Here is an 18,565-nt window from a genome sequence, read left to right as displayed (position 1 = left end):
ATGCCTGGCTACTTTTCAGAATTTTTTTTTTTTTTTTTTTTGTGGAGATGGGGTCTCACTATGTTGCCCAGGCTCTTCTTGAACTCCTGGCTTCAAGCAATCCTCCTGCCTTGGCCTCCCAAATGTTGGGATTACAGGCATAAGCCACAGCACCCAGCCTACTATATTATTAAAAAGCACTAAAAATCTGACAAAATAGTAAAAAGACATCAGGCCAAGGTTGAAGAGGATTTGGGAAGTCGGAGAGATAAGGGGAGTAGAGACTTTGTCCTCAGGGTTTTGCCCATTGTTGTCAATTTGAATACCGGCTGTCACAGCTTCCCAGGAAAAGCAAACAGAAATCAAAGCCCAATAATTGCTCAACGTAGGATGTCTAATAAGTGACTGCCCTCACATTAAATTGTGAACCCAAAGAGCCATACTCTCAGGGCAAAAAGGAACTAGTAGTATACTAGCACTCAAGAAGCTGGGCAGCCCCCAAATTATATCACCTGGGAGGTCCAAAATATGTCAAGCCACAAATATAATTTACAATGGTATCAGACTAATATGCTCCAAGGACACTATAAGATCTTCTCTGGAGAAATATATTTTCATTCCAGGCTTCAAGTTATTTCTACGAATAATACTTTATTTATTTATTTATTTATTTATTTATTTACTTACTTATTTTGAGACAGAGTCTCACTCTGTCACCCAGGCTGAAGTGCAGTGGTGTGATCTCGGCTCACTGCAACCTCCGCCTCCCAAGTTCAAGCAATTCTCCCTGCCTCAGCCTCCTGAGTAGCTGGGATTATAGGAGCTGCTACCATGCCCAGCTAATTTTTTTTATTTTTTAGTAGAGATAAGGTTTTGCCATATTGGCCAGGCTGGTCTTGAACTCCTGACCTCAGGTGATCCACCAGCCTTGGCCTCCCAAAGTGCTGGGATTACAGGTGTGAGCCGCCATGCCCCGCCTTTTTAGGGTATTACAGCATACAGCATATAATAGCATACAGCATATACTCAAAGACAACACAAAGAAACAAAGTATTACCAATTAGAACCAGCAGACACTATTATCAAAAGAAATCATGCAAATCTATAGATACTGGAATTATGACAGTCTATAAAACAACACTATTTACTGTTTAAATAAAAGCCAAAATGAAACTGGATTCAGGGGATAGAAATCTATCAAATGTGATCTAGCAGATTTGAAAATGAATCAAATAGAACAAGTTAGTCAAACCTAGATAAAATTTTATGTACAGAAAGATAAGGCCAAAAAAATTATGCAGAATGAATCAGAAAGTGAAAAAGATGAGAGGAAAATGGTGAAGAAACAATGCTAGGTAAGATCTTAAGGACTAACATGAACTTAACTCCGCATTTCAGAAAGAGTGGAGAGAAATAATAGGTAGGAGGTAGGAGGACATTCAGAGAAAATTTTTGAGGAATAATGAAAGCCAACAATCAACAAGTTTTTTTTTTTTTTTTTAAATACTTTAAGTTCTAGGGTACATGTGCATAACGTGCAGGTTTGTTACATATGTATACTTGTGCCATGTTGGTGTGCTGCACCCATCAACTCGTCATTTACATCAGGTATAACTCCCAATGCCATCCCTCCCCCCTCCCCCCTCCACATAATAGGCCCCGGTGTGTGATGTTCCCCTTCCCGAATCCAAGTGATCTCATTGTTCAGTTCCCACCTATGAGTGAGAACATGCGGTGTTTGGTTTTCTGTTCTTGGAATAGTTTGCTGAGAATGATGGTTTCCAGCTGCATCCATGTCCCTACAAAGGACACAAACTCATCCTTTTTGATGGCTGCATAGTATTCCATGGTGTATATGTGCCACATTTTCTTAATCCAGTCTGTCACTGATGGACATGTGGGTTGATTCCAAGTCTTTGCTATTGTGAATAGTGCCGCAATAAACATACATGTGCATGTGTCTTTATAGCAGCATGATTTATAATCCTTTGGGTATATACCCAGTAATGGGATGGCTGGGTCAAATGGTATTTCTAGTTCTAGATCCTTGAGGAATCACCATACTGTTTTCCACAATGGTTGAACTAGTTTGCAATCCCACCAACAGTGTAAAAGTGTTCCTATTCCTCCACATCCTCTCCAGCACCTGTTGTTTCCTGACTTATTAATGATTGCCATTCTAACTGGTGTGAGATGGTATCTCATTGTGGTTTTGATTTGCATTTCTCTGATGGCCAGTGATGATGAGCATTTTTTCGTGTGTCTGTTGGCTGTATGCATGTCTTCTTTTGAGAAATGTCTATCCATATCTTTTGCCCACTTTTTGATGGGATTGTTTGTTTTTTTTCTTGTAAATTTGTTTGAGTTCTTTGTAGGTTCTGGATATTAGCCCTTTGTCAGATGAGTAGATTGCAAAAATTTTCTCCCATTCTGTAGGTTGCCTGTTCACTCTGATGGTAGTTTCTTTTGCTGTGCAGAAGCTCTTTAGTTTAATTAGATCCCATTTGTCAATTTTGGCTTTTGTTGCCGTTGCTTTTGGTGTTTTAGACAACAATCAACAAGTTTTTAAAGACAGCGTCTCATTCTGTCACCCAGGCTGGAGTGCAGTGGTGAAATCTCGGCTCACTGCAACCTCTGCTCCTGGATTAAGTGATTCTCCTGCCTCAGCTTCCTGAGTAGCTGGGATTGCAGGCATGTACCATCACACCCAGATAATTTTTGTATTTTCAGCAGAGACAGGGTCTCACCATGTTGGCCAGGCTGGTCTCAAACTCCTGGCCTCAAGTGATCTGCCTGCCTCAGCCTCTCATTGTGCTGGGATTACAGGCAATCAATAGGCTTAAGCACAACAAATCATGAGTAGGGTAAATACAATGAAATACACATTGTAATAAAGCTACAGAAAAAATATGATTTAGAGAAAAATGATTCTGTTTAGTGGATTAAGGGTTAGACTGACAGTCAACTTCTTGATAGCACAATAGAAACTGGAAGTTAGGAGGCAGTAGATTGATAACCTCAGTGCACAGAGAAGCAAGTAACTGCCAGCTCTGAGTGTCTATACCCAGTGGAAGTATTTTGTAAAAGAGAAGGTGAAATAAAAACATTTTAAAATAAAAATATATAATCTGTCACTTGAGAAATTTCTAAAGATGTACATAAGATGGAAGGACAGAGATTCCAGAGGGGAGGACTGGGATGCAGGAAAGAATGAAAAAGAAACAGGTAAATATGTCACTAAATTTAAAGGGGCACTGACTTTATAAACAAAAATAGTAATGTCTATGGGGCTAAATGTGATTATTTATCGTGTGTACATATAGTGATGATAATGATGATGGTAATAATGACCATCATTTAATGCTTAGTACATGCCAGAGATTGTGCTAGGTGCTTCTATTACATCATCTCAGTGAATCCTCATACCAACCCCTGGGGAAGGTATAATTGTTATTTCTATTTTGCAGGTAAGGAACAGAAAGATAAAGAGATTGCGACTTACCTGAGGTCACACACCGGTAAGCAGTGGAGCTGGTACTTTGGTTCCAGAATCTATGCTCCTAACTATGCTATGCTGCTTCTTATTTCATCTGGAAGAGTGTATACATACATGCTTAAAATTAATAAGAGTTTAGCAAGTTTGATGGATACAAAAATTAATTTATTTCTATGAGCCAAAAACAAATAGTTAAAAATGACACAAGATCGTTAAAAATTATCAAGTATTCAGAATAAATCTATGAAAAGATACACAATGCTGCATGGAAAACGTTTTTTAAAATGGAGGGATTTTAAAGACCTAAGTAAATGGTGACATAATTCATCTTCAAGAATTGAAGATTGCATATTGTAAAGATGTCAGTTTACCCTCAATGATGTATAATTCAACGTGATCCCAATCAAAATCCCATCAATGACTGTATGTGTAAATTGATTAGCTAATGCTAAAATTATGTGAAACTTCCAGAGGAAGAATAACCAAGTCAATTCTAAAGAAAGTCAAAGCTGGAGGATTTTAAACTCCAGATATAAAGGCTTATTACAAAGCAATAGTAATTGAGTGAGTCTGGTATTGGGGCATGTACAGAGAAGAGTTGACATGCACAGCAAGCCTGAGAGCTAGTGTTTGGTAGGACTGTTTAGAGAGGTTGGCCTTGGCTGGTGTCTGAGAGCTTGAATTTTGGGAGGGTTTCCACCACTTTAACAGATAAGTGTTGCTAACTATGCCTAAACTCTTTGTGCAAACAATTTGGTTTATACTTAACACCTGAGTCTAGAATTTTTGCATATTCCAGGCAAAGCATGCCCATTGTCAAGCTGCCAATAAAAACTTTGGGTGCTGAGTCTCTAATGAGCTTCCCTTTGACCTAACAATTCTATTCCTGGGAATATATTTTAGAGCTGCTTGTGAGTATCTGCATCAAGATACATGTGTAAGAGTGTCCCCTTCAGCATTGTTTGTAACAGCATTGTTTGTATCAGCTTTATCCCAAAGCTAGAACCAATCCAAATGACCATGAAGAATATAATTGATAAGTAAATTGCAGCATATTCACTCAAAGGAGTAGAATATGGCATTGAAATTGTACATATGATAGCCACTGGCAACAACACTGATGAATTTTATGAACATAATTTTGAATAAAAGAAGAACTAAATAGCATAAAACATATAGCATGATTCCATTTATATTGTTTATAATTGGGTGAAACTAAACTTTATTGTTTAGGCATGCATGTATAGCCATAGGTCTAAAAAGAAAAGCAAAAGGAACAAAAAAAAATCTCAGGGGTTATAAGAGTGGTCGTTTCCCTAGGGAAGGTAGAGGTTCTGATTGGGAATGGACAAATGGAGGGACCCTTGGTACTGGCAATACATTATAGTTTGAGTTGTGATGATATAGGTGCCCATTTTATGTTAAACTGAGAATTTATATTTTATACATTTTGTTCTATTTTATGGTAAAATGCTTATTAAAATAATTTTCACATGACTTTATTCCAATAAATTTCAATCTTTAGTTGAACCAGATGGGCTTCTTGGAAAACAAAATTGATACATCAAAATAGAAAGCATGGCCCCTCTCAAGTCCAACTCTGCCAAAAAGTACCATGCTCAGTGTGAATGAGTCTTCCAACTTTTTAAAGGAAGCTAGAAAACTGAATGTTTACATGAAAGCTCCTAGTTTCTTTCTTTCTTTTTTTTTTGAGAAGGAGTCTCACTCAGTTGCCCAAGTTGGAGTACTGTGGTGCAATCTCGGCTCACTGCAGCCTCCTCCTTCCGGGTTCAAGTGATTCTCCTACCTCAGCCTCCCGAGTAGCTGGGATTACAGGCATATGCCACCATGTCTGGCTAATTTTTGTATTTTTATTAGAGACGAGGTCTCACTACATTGGCCAAGCTGGTCTCAAACTCCTGACCTCAAATGATACACCCGCCTTAGCCTCCCAAAGTGCTGGGACTACAGGTGTGAGCTACCATGCCCAGCTGAAAGCTCCCAATTTCTAAATGTAGGTTCAGACGAATTTTAAACACTGTGTGAGCCAGCAAAACACATCTTTAAGGTTAAAGTTGGCCTGTGAGCATGCACTCGTAATCACAGGGGTTTGGCCTCAAAGGTAAAATAGAAAACTTAAAAGACTATCAAGGTTTCCAAGTTAACTGGGAGTGAGAGAGTTAGGTATATTTTGAAAATTACTTATATACTTTTTTTCCCTCTGCCTTTCTGAGCACATAACACTGACTGCATTCTACTTGAAACAGGGAATCATTCATTGGCCTGTGGGAACAAATTAGGAATTTTTCACTGAACAAATTTAAAGAGAAAGACCAGGATAATATTTAGCTTCTGATGTTTAAAAGCTATTTTCTTTTGTGTACTACATCAGCAAGCAGCAAGTACCCATGAGTGGATCTGGGAACCAGATAATAGTCTTATATTCCAAATAGTTAAGCTCGCCATAGGTAAATCTAAAGAATCCACAGAGAATTCAGCACGTTCTTGCACTCAGTGATACCTTTTCTACAAAACAGAACTCTCTTCTAATGAGAAAAGCCTAAATAATTACTTGATGTCATGCCAGATATGTAGCAGCAGGACAATGTTAGTCAGACAGGAAATAGGTATTGAGAGAGCCAAGCAATGTGTCCATTTCTGGAATCAGTGATTTAGGAGTTAAAAGTTCAATGTGACCAGTAGCTTAGAAATGGGAAATCATGTCAGAATCTAGACAAGGTATTTGCAGCACAGTCACTACAGAACAAGGTAGTGTGAGAATCATTAGGTCTCAAAAGTCTGTGGAGGTAAGATCTAGAACTGCCCTGTTTGATATGGTAGTCTCTAGCCACGTGGGGGTAGTGAGCACTTGAAATGTGTCAAGTCCGAATTGAGATGTATTGTAAGTGTAAAACATGCACTGGATTTAGGAGACATTTACTAAGAATGTAAAAGGTCTCATTAAAAATTTTAAATTTGGATTACATGTTGAAATGGTAGTATTTTAGATATATTGGGTTAAATAAAATATATTGTTAAAATTCAAAAGCAAATTGATAATGATGTACAAAACCCAAGGAGACAAATAAATATAAAACAAATAATGATTGTTAAAAATCTAGCTCTTTCTCCAGTCAGCACCACCAAAGCATCAGGCCAAGGGAGTTTTATGGGCCAGTGATAGGAAATATTCAAAGAATAGATGTTTCAGACTTTTAGAGACTATAGTAAAAGATGGAGAGATTCTTAACTCTTAAAAAATGCATCTTACCGTGGCAGTGAATACAGTAATATTATAATTCTATGTGGCCATATCCTATTTTTTTCTATGAGATTGTAGAAATACACATACACTATGATGTACCCATACCCTTGACTTGGAGGTCCAAACTATCATTAGAGTCATCTTTCTATTCTCCAGGGTTAACTACCACAGTGCTTCCAATAGATTTACTCATGGAACATTAATTGAAAAATAACTTGTCCAGGAATATACTTAGTAGTTGAGTCTCTTGTAGCAGAGATCATTCTGCTACATTACCTAAGCTTGTAGTGTTTTGCTCGGAAATGTTTCACTCTTAAGAGATTCACATAATTTATAAGAATGATGTGTAGTTCTGCATGTGAAGAGAGTTGGAATCAGCAGATAAAGATGTATGAGGTAACTAAGCAGGCCAATGATGAATCTCATTAGCAGGATTTCAGCTGCTTGGCTAAGGAAGGTCTTAGTGTTTTTATTAGACTGAAATGTAAATTACTTGCCTTCATGATTATTATTTAAAACTATAATCACATTTTGTGTCAGGTGAGACTAAAACTATGCCTGTGATGACACCACTGAAGCATCTACGGCACGGATGCCCACTCTTCTGTCAGAGTCCACATGTCAGCCAGTACCAAGGTGACAGGAGATTTCTCTCTATTTAGACACTCAGTACCTTGTGAACTGTTAATAATATCATTTTCTTTCTCTTTATTTCTTTTTTTTTTTTTTTTTTTTTTTGAGATGGAGTCTTGCTGTGTCACCCAGATTACAGTGGTGTGATCTTGGCCCACTGCAACCTCTGCCTCCTGGGTTCAAGCAATTCTCCTGCCTCAGCCTCCCGAGTAGCTGTGATTACAATCACAATTAGCCTGGCTAATTTTTGTATTTCTTGGTGGAGATGGGGTTTCACCACATTGGCCAGGCTGGTCTTGAACTCCTGACCTCAGGTGATCTGCCTACCTTTGCCTCCCAAAGTGCTGGGATTGTAGATGCGAGCAGTGCTGGGATTATAGATGGGAGCAGTGTTGGGATTACAGATGCGAGCTACTGTGCCCGGCCAATAATATTATTTTCATACACAACTCTTTTTCCTGTGGGACTTTAAGACATCTAAAATACGGTATATCCAGGAGTTTAGAGACTTTTTCTTTTAGGAAACTGAAGTGCTTCTGCCCTGGCATTTCCTCATCAGAGGAGTTGTTGACTATACTTATTTAAATGAAGAATAAAGATGCATGAATTGTGAACATCAAGGAGTTCTCTTCCCTGGGTATTGGTCTGAACAATAATAAATTGTGTTTAGAATCCCTGTGTGTGGAAGTAAACAATGCAGAATTCAGCATATACATTATAATGAAAACAGCAAAAATTTCTTCTTCTTATAATCTAAAAGAAGCTACAGAATGACGAAGTTGAGTATGATTTGACTATGTGGAACAATGCTAGGATCACTGCTCTGACAACTATAAATGATGAAAAAGGAAAATACCAAAGAATGAATGTGGTTGTTCATTCTTACCACCAAAATGGTACTTCAATGTTTTTCTGTAGTGAGCAAAGTGAAAAGTTGATTTCTTCTCTTGGCAGATCCATGAAATTGGCATGAATGAGTTCTCTTTTTACAGGTCAAGAATCATAATTTTTCATAGTTTTATATTACCAGCAGATACTCATTTTATACACACACACACAGAGACACACACACACACATGTATATATGTTAAAGGCCTGTTAATATCTGGGAATTTCTCTTTGATGTCATTTTTCTTGAGAGTCAAAGTTTTTATAAACTAAAAATTGCTAACAGAACATACCTAAAAATATCAGTCATCTGACTCTATCTTTTGCATAGTTTTCCATGTTTTGATTGCTCTGACAAACATTTCTAATGATTGAGAAATTATGTTTATTTTGGTAGACATAGTTCTGTTTTCTACAAAATTAGATATGAGGCTTCAAAGACATATAGTAAGGTCATCATCCTATGAGTAGTGATTTTGCAAGTAGTAGCAAAACTGTACCTTTTCTCTTTTATATCTTGATATTCAACTGGTAAAAAAGATTCATTTATTCACCCATTTAATCAATATTTATTTTTGTGCCTGCTATGTGCTTAGAACTGTTGGGGATATAACAAGAATAAAGCAAAGTTTCTACCTTCATGGATGTAATTACTAGTTAGTAGACCAAAAACATACATATATACACATACACACATACACATGCACACACATGTCATAATATAATACAATAGGTTGTCAGGTGGTGATACATGCTATATAAGGAAAAATACAGAGGAATGAATAGAGTAAGGTGTTGTTGGAGGCCTGACTGGACACAGAGAGTGAAGAGGTGTTATTTTAGGCAAGGTGATCAGGGATGATCTCTAATGAGGTTACACTTGAGCAGAGACCTGAATGAAGTGAGAGAACAAGTGTCAGGCATTTGGCCTGAAGGAGAAGAGCGTCCTAGGCAGTCGGAACAGGGTGAGAAATTTGCCTTGGAGGACTCGATAGGACTGGGTTGGAACTCATAGGAAAGGAAACAGAAGATCCGATTTTAGGGAAGAAAGTCAAGGACATTCTCCATGTTTCTGAGTAGTGAAATCTGGCTCATTATAGTAGAGAACCAGCTCAAGAGATGCCGTAGCCAGAAATAAAGCAAGCGCATTTAGCTGGAGCATGCTGGTGTTAAATCTCTTGGGAACCGAAAGTGTATAGATGTAGTATCAGAAGTTGATGTGCATCTGGCTGTGTAAAGGAGACCACCCACATGTGGTGAAGTCAGTAGGACAAAATCCCAACATCTGACACATAACTAACAAATATTAATTAATTCATCATTTCTATTCCTCACTTCATTTCTCTTTAAGGTTCCACTTCAGTTTTAAGGTAGCAACATATTCATATGTTAAAAATGTACAAGTTTCTTAAACATATTCACAGATTGACTCACATGCATCACCAACATTTTTCCCAATCTTTCAACATCAGTCAAGAATTTGCAAGATTTTTTGTCTATAATTTGTCTTTACTTCGTTTTTTGAATTTGAATTTGCATAAAATAATATGGTTTTCTTATTTCATATCCATTATCTTCTACCCAGTATACTGAGAATCCTCCCCTACATTCTAACTCCCCAGGTTGAGAAATCATTATCTTAAGGCATCTGTCCCTGCTTAGGTTTTCTTTGGTAATATTTACTTACATGAAGTGGTCTGGTTTACCTACAGGGGCTGCTCTGGGTAAACTACATGTAGTTTCCATTAGTAGATGGGATTAAAAATGTTTTCTCCATCTTGATAGTTTAGTCTTCTGTTTCTTGTTGTCCACTGACACTGAAAAATTCTTTTATTAAAATAAGCAGAAAATCTAGGTAAGGTTTGTTGACTCCACAAACGAGGAATTATCACAGAGGAAACAAAGTAAACTTGCAAGAACAAGTATTTACTGAATACCTATCATGAGTTGAGGATGTAGCAGTGAATATAATATTCACAGTCCTGCTCTTTAGATCTACTTTAATCTGATTGGAAGCAGATGAAGAATAGCTTTAATGACCCTGGAAGGTAACTTTGAAATGTAACTTAATTCATTCTCTGGCTTCTAGGAAGATAGAAATTTTAGGCAGAATACCATTTGTCTATTTGCTGGCTAAAAAATTATAAAGTTATAAAGTAATTCTGCAAACACACTCTTGGACCACAGCACAATAAAAATAGAAGTCAAGAGTAAAAAATCAATGAAAATCATGCAATTACATGGAAATTAAGTAACCTGCTCCTGAATGATTTTTGAGTGAGTAATGACATGAGGGCAGAAATCAAGAAGTTCTTTGAAACTAATGATATAACATACCAGAATATCTGGGACACAACTAAGGCAGTATGAAGAGGAAATTTTACAGCACTAAATGCCCATATCAAATAGTTAGAAAGATCCCAAATTAACAACCTAACGTCACAACTGAAATAATTAGAGAAGCAAGAGCAAACCAACCCCAAAGCTAGCAGTAGTCAAAAAATAATCAAAATCAGAGCTGAACTGAAGGAAATCAAGACATGAAAAACTATTCAGAAGATCAACAAATCAAGGAGTTGGTTTTTCAAAAAAATTAATGAGATAGGCCTCTAGCAAGACTAATAAAGAAAAAACAAGAGAAGATCCAAATAAACACAATTAGAATCAACAAAATAGATGTTACCACTGATCCCACAAAAATAAAAATAACCATGAGAAACTATTATGAACACCTCTATGCACACAAACTAGAAAACCTAGAAGAGATGGATAAATTCCTGGACACGAATATTCTCCCAAGACTGAGCCAGGAAAAAATTTCTTCCCTGAACAAACCAATAATGAGCTCTGAAACTGAATCAGTAATAAATAGCCTACAAACCAAAAAAGCTAGGACTAGATGGGTTCATAGCTGAATTCTGCTAGCTAGATGTACAAAGAAGAACTGGTACCATTTCTACTAAAACTATTCCAAAAAATTGAGGAGAAGGGACTCCTCCTTAATTCATTCTGTGAAGCCAGCATCATCCTGATACCAAAACTGGCAGAGATACAGCAAAAAAGAAAACTTCAGGCCAATATCCTTGGTGAATATTGATGCAAAAATTCTCAGTAAAATACTTGCAAACTGAATAAAAAACTGAGTCCACCATAATCAAATAGGCTTAATTCCTGGGATGCAAGATTGGTTTAACATATGCAAATCAATAAGTATGATTTATCATATAAACATAACTAAAGACAAAAACCACATGATTATCTCAATGCAGAAAAGACTTTCAATAAAATTCAACATCCATTTATGTTAGAAACTCTTAATAAGCTGTGTATTGGAGGAACATACTTCAAAATAGTAAAAGCCGTCTATGACAAACCAACAGCCAACATTATACTGAATGGGCAAAAGCTGGAAGCATTCACCATGAAAACTGGTACAAGACAAGGATGCCCTCTCTCACTACTCCTATTCAACATAGTTTTGGAAGTCCTGGCCAGAGCAATAAGGCAAGAGAAATAAATAAAGTGCATCTAAATAAGAGAGGAAATCAAACTATCCCTGTTTGCAGACAACATAATTCTATGTCTAGAAAACCACATAGTCTTGGCCCAAAAACTCCTTCAGCTGATAAATAACTTTGACAAAATTTCAGGATACAAAATCAATGAATAAAAATTACTAGCATTCCTATATACCAACAACAGTCATGTCGAGAGCTAAATCAGGAGTGCTATCCCATTCACAATTGCCACAAAAAGAATAAAATACCTAGGAATACAGCTAAGCTGGGAGGTGGAATATCTTTACAATGAGAAATATAAAATACTGCTCAAAGAAATCAGAGATGACACAAATGGAAGCACATCCTATGCTCATGGAGAGGAAGAATCAGTATTATTAAAATGGCCATACTGCCCAAAGCAATTTATTCCTATTGAACAACCAATGACATTCTTCACAGAACTGGAAAAAACTTCATATGGAACCAAAAGAGTCTGAATAGTCAGGGCAATCCTAAGCAAAAAGAGCAAAGCTGGAGGCATTGTGTTACCTGACCTCAAACTATACCAGAGGGCTACAGTAACCAAAACAGCATAGTACTGGTACAAAAACAGACACGTAGACAAATGGAACAGAATAGGGAGCTTAGAAATAAGGTGACATACTTACAACCATCTGATTTTAGACAAAGCTGACAAAAACAAGCACTGGGAAAATAACTTCCTATTCAATAAATAATGCTGGGATAATTGGCTAGCCATATGCAGAAGATGGAAACTGGACCCCTTCCTTATACCATATACAAAAATTGATTCAAGATGGATTAAAGACTTAGATTTAAACCCCCAAACTGTTAACATAAAAACCCTGGAAGACAACCTAGACAATACCATTCTGGATATAAGCATGGGCAAACATTTCATGACGAAGATATCAAAAACAATTACAACAAAAGCAAAAGTTGACAAGTGGGATCTAATTAAACTTAAGAGCTTCTGCACAGCAAAAGAAACTATCAACAGAGTACAGAGACAACCTACAGGATGGGAGAAACTATTTGCAAACTATGCATCTGACAAAGGCCTAATATCTTGCATATATAAGGAACTTAAAGTTACAAGAAAAAAATACCATTTAAAAGTGGGACAAGGACATTAACAGACACTTTTCAAAAGAAGACGCACATGTGGCCAACCATCATATAAAAAAAAGCTCAACATCACTGATCATTAGAGAAATGCAAATCAAAACCACAATGAGATACCATCTCACACCAGTCAGAATGGCTATTGTTAAAAAGTTAACAGATGCTGGCAAGGTTGTGGAGAAAGGGTAATGCTTATACATTGTTGGCAGAGTGTAAATTAGTTCAACCATTGTGGAAAGCAGTATGGCAATTCCTCAAAGAGCTAAAAACAGAAATACCATTTGACCCAACAATCCCATTACTGGGTATATACCCAAAGGAATATAAATCATGTTACCATAAAGACACACACATGTGAATGTTTATTGCAGAACTACTCACAATAGCAAAGACATGGAATCAACCTAAATGTCCATCAATGATAGACTGAATAAAGAAAATGTGGTACATATATATATCATGAAATTCTATGCAGCCATAAAAAAGAATAAGATCATATCTTTTGCAGGAACATGGATGGAACTAGAGGCCATTATCATTAGCAAACTAATGCATGAACAGGAAACAAAATATTCCACGTTCTCACTTATAAGTGAGAACTAAATGATGAGAACTCATGGACACATAGAGGGGAACATGAGATGCTGATGCCTATTTGAGGATGTAGTATGAGAAGAAGGAGATGATCGGGAAAAAATAAATATTGGGTACTAGGCTTAGTATCTGGGTGACAAAATAATCTGTACAAAAACCCCCTGTGGTACAAGTTTAGCTGTATCACAAACCTGCATATGTACCCCTGACCCTAAAATAAAAGTTAAAAAAAATTTTTTTTAAAGCAATTTTGGTTTAGATACTTAAAGGTTGCTGAGGTTTTGTGCTTTAGTTCTTTTTCTGCCAAAATTGATGTGAGGTATTTTCAACTTATGCCACTGGTTCTTTTTGTAAGTCTTTTCTGCCTAAATCTTAGAAAAATACTTGCTGATTTCAACAAATATTAAATAAAAATTCTCTGTAGTCTCCATTTTATATAAATGTGATATTTTAGAACTACTCCTAAATTCTATTGGCACAATCTAGTAAATGTGAAGAAGGGTTATTAAAAAGAGTATATCAGTTTTTTTAAGTTTTAGAATAAATTAACAGCTAATAGAAAAACAAAACCAATCTCAATAAAAAAACCTGTCTCAATAAAAAAAAAAAAAAACAGGAAATGGAAGCCTTGTTTAGAATTGAAAGATGAATGATGCTTCTTTCTTCTCAATGATTTTTAACTAACAGTAATAAAGTCTTCTTTGAGGTGCAGTAATAGTGTGACATAAATAAAACAACAAACTATTATCTAAAAAGTGTTTTTCTTCCCCACTCATTTTTTTATTTTTAATAGCAAGTTCCAATTTCCCAACAGAGAGTTTCTTTTCACAGAACTGCTGGGTTTCTTGAAGTTTGTAATGAGTTCTTTTTTAAAAATTTTAATTTAATTTTTAAAAATTTTCCATAAGTTATTGGGGTACAGGTGGTATTTGGTTACATGAGTAAGTTCTTTAGTGGTGATTTGTGAGATTTTGGTGCACCCACCACCCGAAGCAGTATACACTGAACCATATTTGTAGTCTTTTATTCCTCGCTCCCTCCCACTTTTTCCCCCAAGTCCTCAAAGTCCATTGTATCATTCTTATGCCTTTGTTTACTCATAGCTTAGTTCCCACATATCAGTGTGAACATACGATGTTTGGATTTGCATTCCTAAGTTACTTCACTTAGAATAATAATCTCCAGTCTCATCCAGGTCACTACAAATGCTGTTAATTCATTCCTTTTTATGGATGTGTAGTATTCCATCCTCTATATATACCACGGTTTCTCTAGCCACTTGTTTATTGATGGGCATTTGGGTTGGTTCCAAGGTTTTGCTATTGTGAATTGTGCTGCTATAAATTGTACAAGCATCTTTTTCAAATAATGACTTCTTATCCTCTGGTTAGATACCCAGTAGTGGGATTGCTGGATCTAATGGTAGTTCTACTTTTAGTTCTTTAAGGAATCTCCACACTGTTTTCCATAGTGGCTGCACTAGTTTACATTCCCATCAGCAGTGTAGAAGTGTTCCCTGTTCACTGCATCCATACCAACATCTGCTGTTTTTTGATTATAGCCATTCTTGCAGGAGTAAGGTAGTATCACATTGTGATTTTGATTTCCCTGATCATTAATGATGTTGAGCATTTTTTAATATATTTGTTAGCCATTTGTATATCTTCTTTTGAGAATTGTCTATTCATGTCCTTAGCCCACCTTTTGATGGGATTGTGTGTTTTTTTCTTACTGATTTGTTTGAGTTTATTGTAGATTATGGATATTAGTCCTCTGTCAGATGTATAGATTGTGAAGATTTTTGTTGTGGGAAATCAGGGACAATGAATGGAGGGACCGGCTGAAGCAGTGGCAGAAGAACATAAATTGTGAAGATTTCATGGACATTTATTAGTTCCCCAAATTAATACTTTTACAATTTCTTACACCTGTCTTTACTGCAATCTCTGAACATAAATTGTGAAGATTTCATGGACACTTATCACTTCCCTAATCAATACCCTTGTGATTTCCTATGCCTGTCTTTACTTTAATCTCTTAATCCCATCATCTTCATAAGCTGAGGAGGATGTATGTTGCTGTGATGATTGTGTTAACTGCACAAATTGTTTGTAGAGCATGTGTGTTTGAACAATATGAAATCTGGGCACTTTGAAAAAAGAATAGGATAACAGCAATGTTCAGGGAACAAGGGAGATAACCTTAAACTCTGACTGCTGGTGAGCCAGGTGGAACAGAGCCATATTTCTCTTCTTTCAAAAGCAAATAGGAGAAATATTGCTGAATTCTTTTTCTCAGCGAGGAACATCCCTGAGAAAGAGAATGAGCCCCTGAGGGTAGGCCTCTAAAATGGCCACTGTGGGGGCGGCTGTCTTTTACGGTCAAAGACAAAGGGATGAAATAAGCCCCAGTCTCCCATAGCACTCCCAGGCTTATTGGGACGAGGAAATTCCCGCCTAATAAATTTTGGTTAGACTGGTTGTCTGCTCTAAAACACTGTCTCCTGATAAGATGTTATTAATGACAATGCATGCCCGAACTTCATTAGCAATTTTAATTTTGCCCCATCCTGTGGTCCTGTGATCTTGCCCTGACTCCATTTGCTTTGTGATATTTTTATTACCTTGTGAAGCATGTGATCTCTGTGACCCACTTCTGCCCCTTTTGAAAATCACTAATAAAAACATGCTGGTTTTATGGCTCAGGGGCATCACGGAACCTGCCAACATGTGATGTCTCCGCCAGACACCCAGCTTTAAAATTTCTCTCTTTTGTATTCTTTCCCTTTATTTCTCAGACCAGCCAATGCTTAGGGAAATAGAAAAGAACCCATGTTGAATATTGGGGGTGGGGTTCTCCCGATAGATTTTCTCCCACTCTATGGGTTGTCTGGTTACTCTGCTGACTGTTGCTTTTGCTGTGTGCAAGTTCTTTGGTTTAATTAAGTCTCAACTATTTATCTTTGTTTTTATTACATTTGCATTTGCTTTTGGTCATGAAATCCTTGCCTAAGCCAATGTCTAGAAGTGTTTTCCAAATGTTATCTTCTAAAATTTTTATGGTTTTAGGCCTTAGGTTTAAGTCCTTATTGATCTTGAGTTGATTTTTGCATAAGGTGAGAGATGAGGATCCAGTTTCATTCTCCTACATGTGACTAACCAATTATCCCAGCACCATTTGTTGAAAAGGGTGTCCTTTCCTCGCTTTATGTTTTTGTTTACTTTGTTAAAGATCAGTTGGCTATATTTGGGTTTATTTCTGGGTTCTCTATTCTGTTCCATTGGTCTATGTGCCTATTTTTATACCAGTACCATGCTGTTTTGGTAACTATGGCCTTATAGTATAGTTTGAAATCATGTAGTGTGATGTCTCTAGATTTGTTCTTTTTGGTTAGTCTTGCTGTGGCTATGTGGGCTCTTTTTTGGTTCCATATACATTTTAGAATTGTCTTTTCTAATTCTGTGAAGAATGATGGTGGTATTTTGATGGGGATTGCACTGAATTTGTAGATCACTTTTGGCAGTATGGTCATTTTCACAATATTAATGCTACCCATCTGGATATATTCTGCAGTTGGATGACATGTTCTGTATCTGTTAAGTCCATTTGTTCCAAGGTATAATTTAAATCCATTGTTTCTTTGTTGACTTTCTGTCTTCTTGATGACCTGTCTAATGCAGTCAGTGGAGTATCAAAGACCCCACTATTATTGTATTGCTGTCTATCTCATGTCTTAGGTCTATTAGTAATTGTTTTATAAATTTGGGAGTTCCAGTGTTAGGGGCATATATGTTTAGTACTGTGATATTTTCCTGCTGGACAAGGCCTTTTACCATTATATAATGTCCCTCTTTGTTTCTTTTAACGGCTGTTGCTTTAAAATTTGTTTTGTCTTAGAATAGTCACCCCTGTTCGCTTTTGGGTAAGTTATACCATTTGCATGAAATGCCTTTTTCCACCCCTTTACTTTAAGTTTATGTGAGTCCTTATGTGTTAGGTGAGTCTTCCAAGGCAGCAGATGGTTAGTTCGTGAGTTATTACCCATTCTACAGTTCTGTATCTTTTAAGTGGAGCATTTAGGTGATTTACATTCAATGTTAGTATTGAAATGTGAGGTACTGTTGCATTCATTGTGTTCTTTGTTGCCTATGTATTTTTGTTTTGTTTTGTTTTTTGCTTTTTAATATTTATTTTTGTTTTATAGGTTCTGTGTGATTTATATTTTAAAGAGGTTCTGTTTTGATGTGTTTCCAGGATTTGTTTCAAGATTTAGAGCTCCTTTTAGCAGTGCTTGTAGTGGTGGTTTGGTAATGGCAAATTCTCTCAGCATTTGTTTTTCTGAAAAAGACTGTATCTTTCCTTCATATATGATGCTTAGTTTCACTGGATACAAAATTCTTAGCTGATAATTGTTTTATTTGAGGAGGCTGAAGATAGGGCCCCAATCCCTTCTAGCTTGTAGGGTTTCTACTGAGAAATCTGCTGTTAATCTGATAGGTTTTCCTTTATAGGTTACCTGGTGCTTCTGTCTCACAGCTCGTAAGATTCTTTACTTTGTCTTAACTTTGGATAAGCTGATGGCAATGTGCCTAGGCAAATATCTCTTTGCAATGAATTTTCCAGGTGTTCTTTGTGCTTCTTGTATTTGGATGTCTAGGTCTCTAGCAAGGCTGAAGAAGTTCTCCTCAATTATTCTCCCAAATATGTTTTCCAAGCTTTTAGAATTCTCTTCTTGCTCAGGAGTACCAATTATTATCAAGTTTGGTCATTTAAAATAATCCCAGACTTCTTGGAGGCTTTGTTCATATTTTCTTATTCTTTTTTTCTTTGCCTTCATTGGATTGGATTAATTAGAAGACTTTGTCTTTGAGTTCTGAATTTCTTCTACTTGTTCCATTCTGTTGCTGAGCCTTCCCAGAGCATTTCACATTTTTAAAAGTGTGTCCAAAGTTTACTGAATTTTTTTTTTGAGATGGAGTCTTGCTCTGTTGCCCAGACTGGAGTGCAGTGGCACCATCTCGGCTCACTGCAACCTCTGCCTCCCAGGCTCAAGTGATTCTTCTG

The 18,565-nt window shown here is 36.7% G+C and overlaps 1 long non-coding RNA gene across 1 annotated transcript in view; it reads left to right on the top strand.

Annotated features, from left to right (window-relative positions):
- Positions 1–18,565, top strand: part of LOC135966257 (uncharacterized) — a 349,203-nt gene that overhangs the window by 69,506 nt on the left and 261,132 nt on the right. The window contains exon 2 of the long non-coding RNA XR_010579477.2: positions 3,447–3,497. This is a non-coding gene — a long non-coding RNA (uncharacterized lncRNA). The remainder of the gene's footprint in view (positions 1–3,446; positions 3,498–18,565) is intronic.

The sequence above is a fragment of the Macaca fascicularis genome, chromosome 11, assembly GCF_037993035.2.
Source record: "Macaca fascicularis isolate 582-1 chromosome 11, T2T-MFA8v1.1".
Lineage (NCBI taxonomy): Eukaryota > Metazoa > Chordata > Mammalia > Primates > Cercopithecidae > Macaca > Macaca fascicularis.
This window is presented reverse-complemented; position numbering and strand designations above follow the sequence as displayed.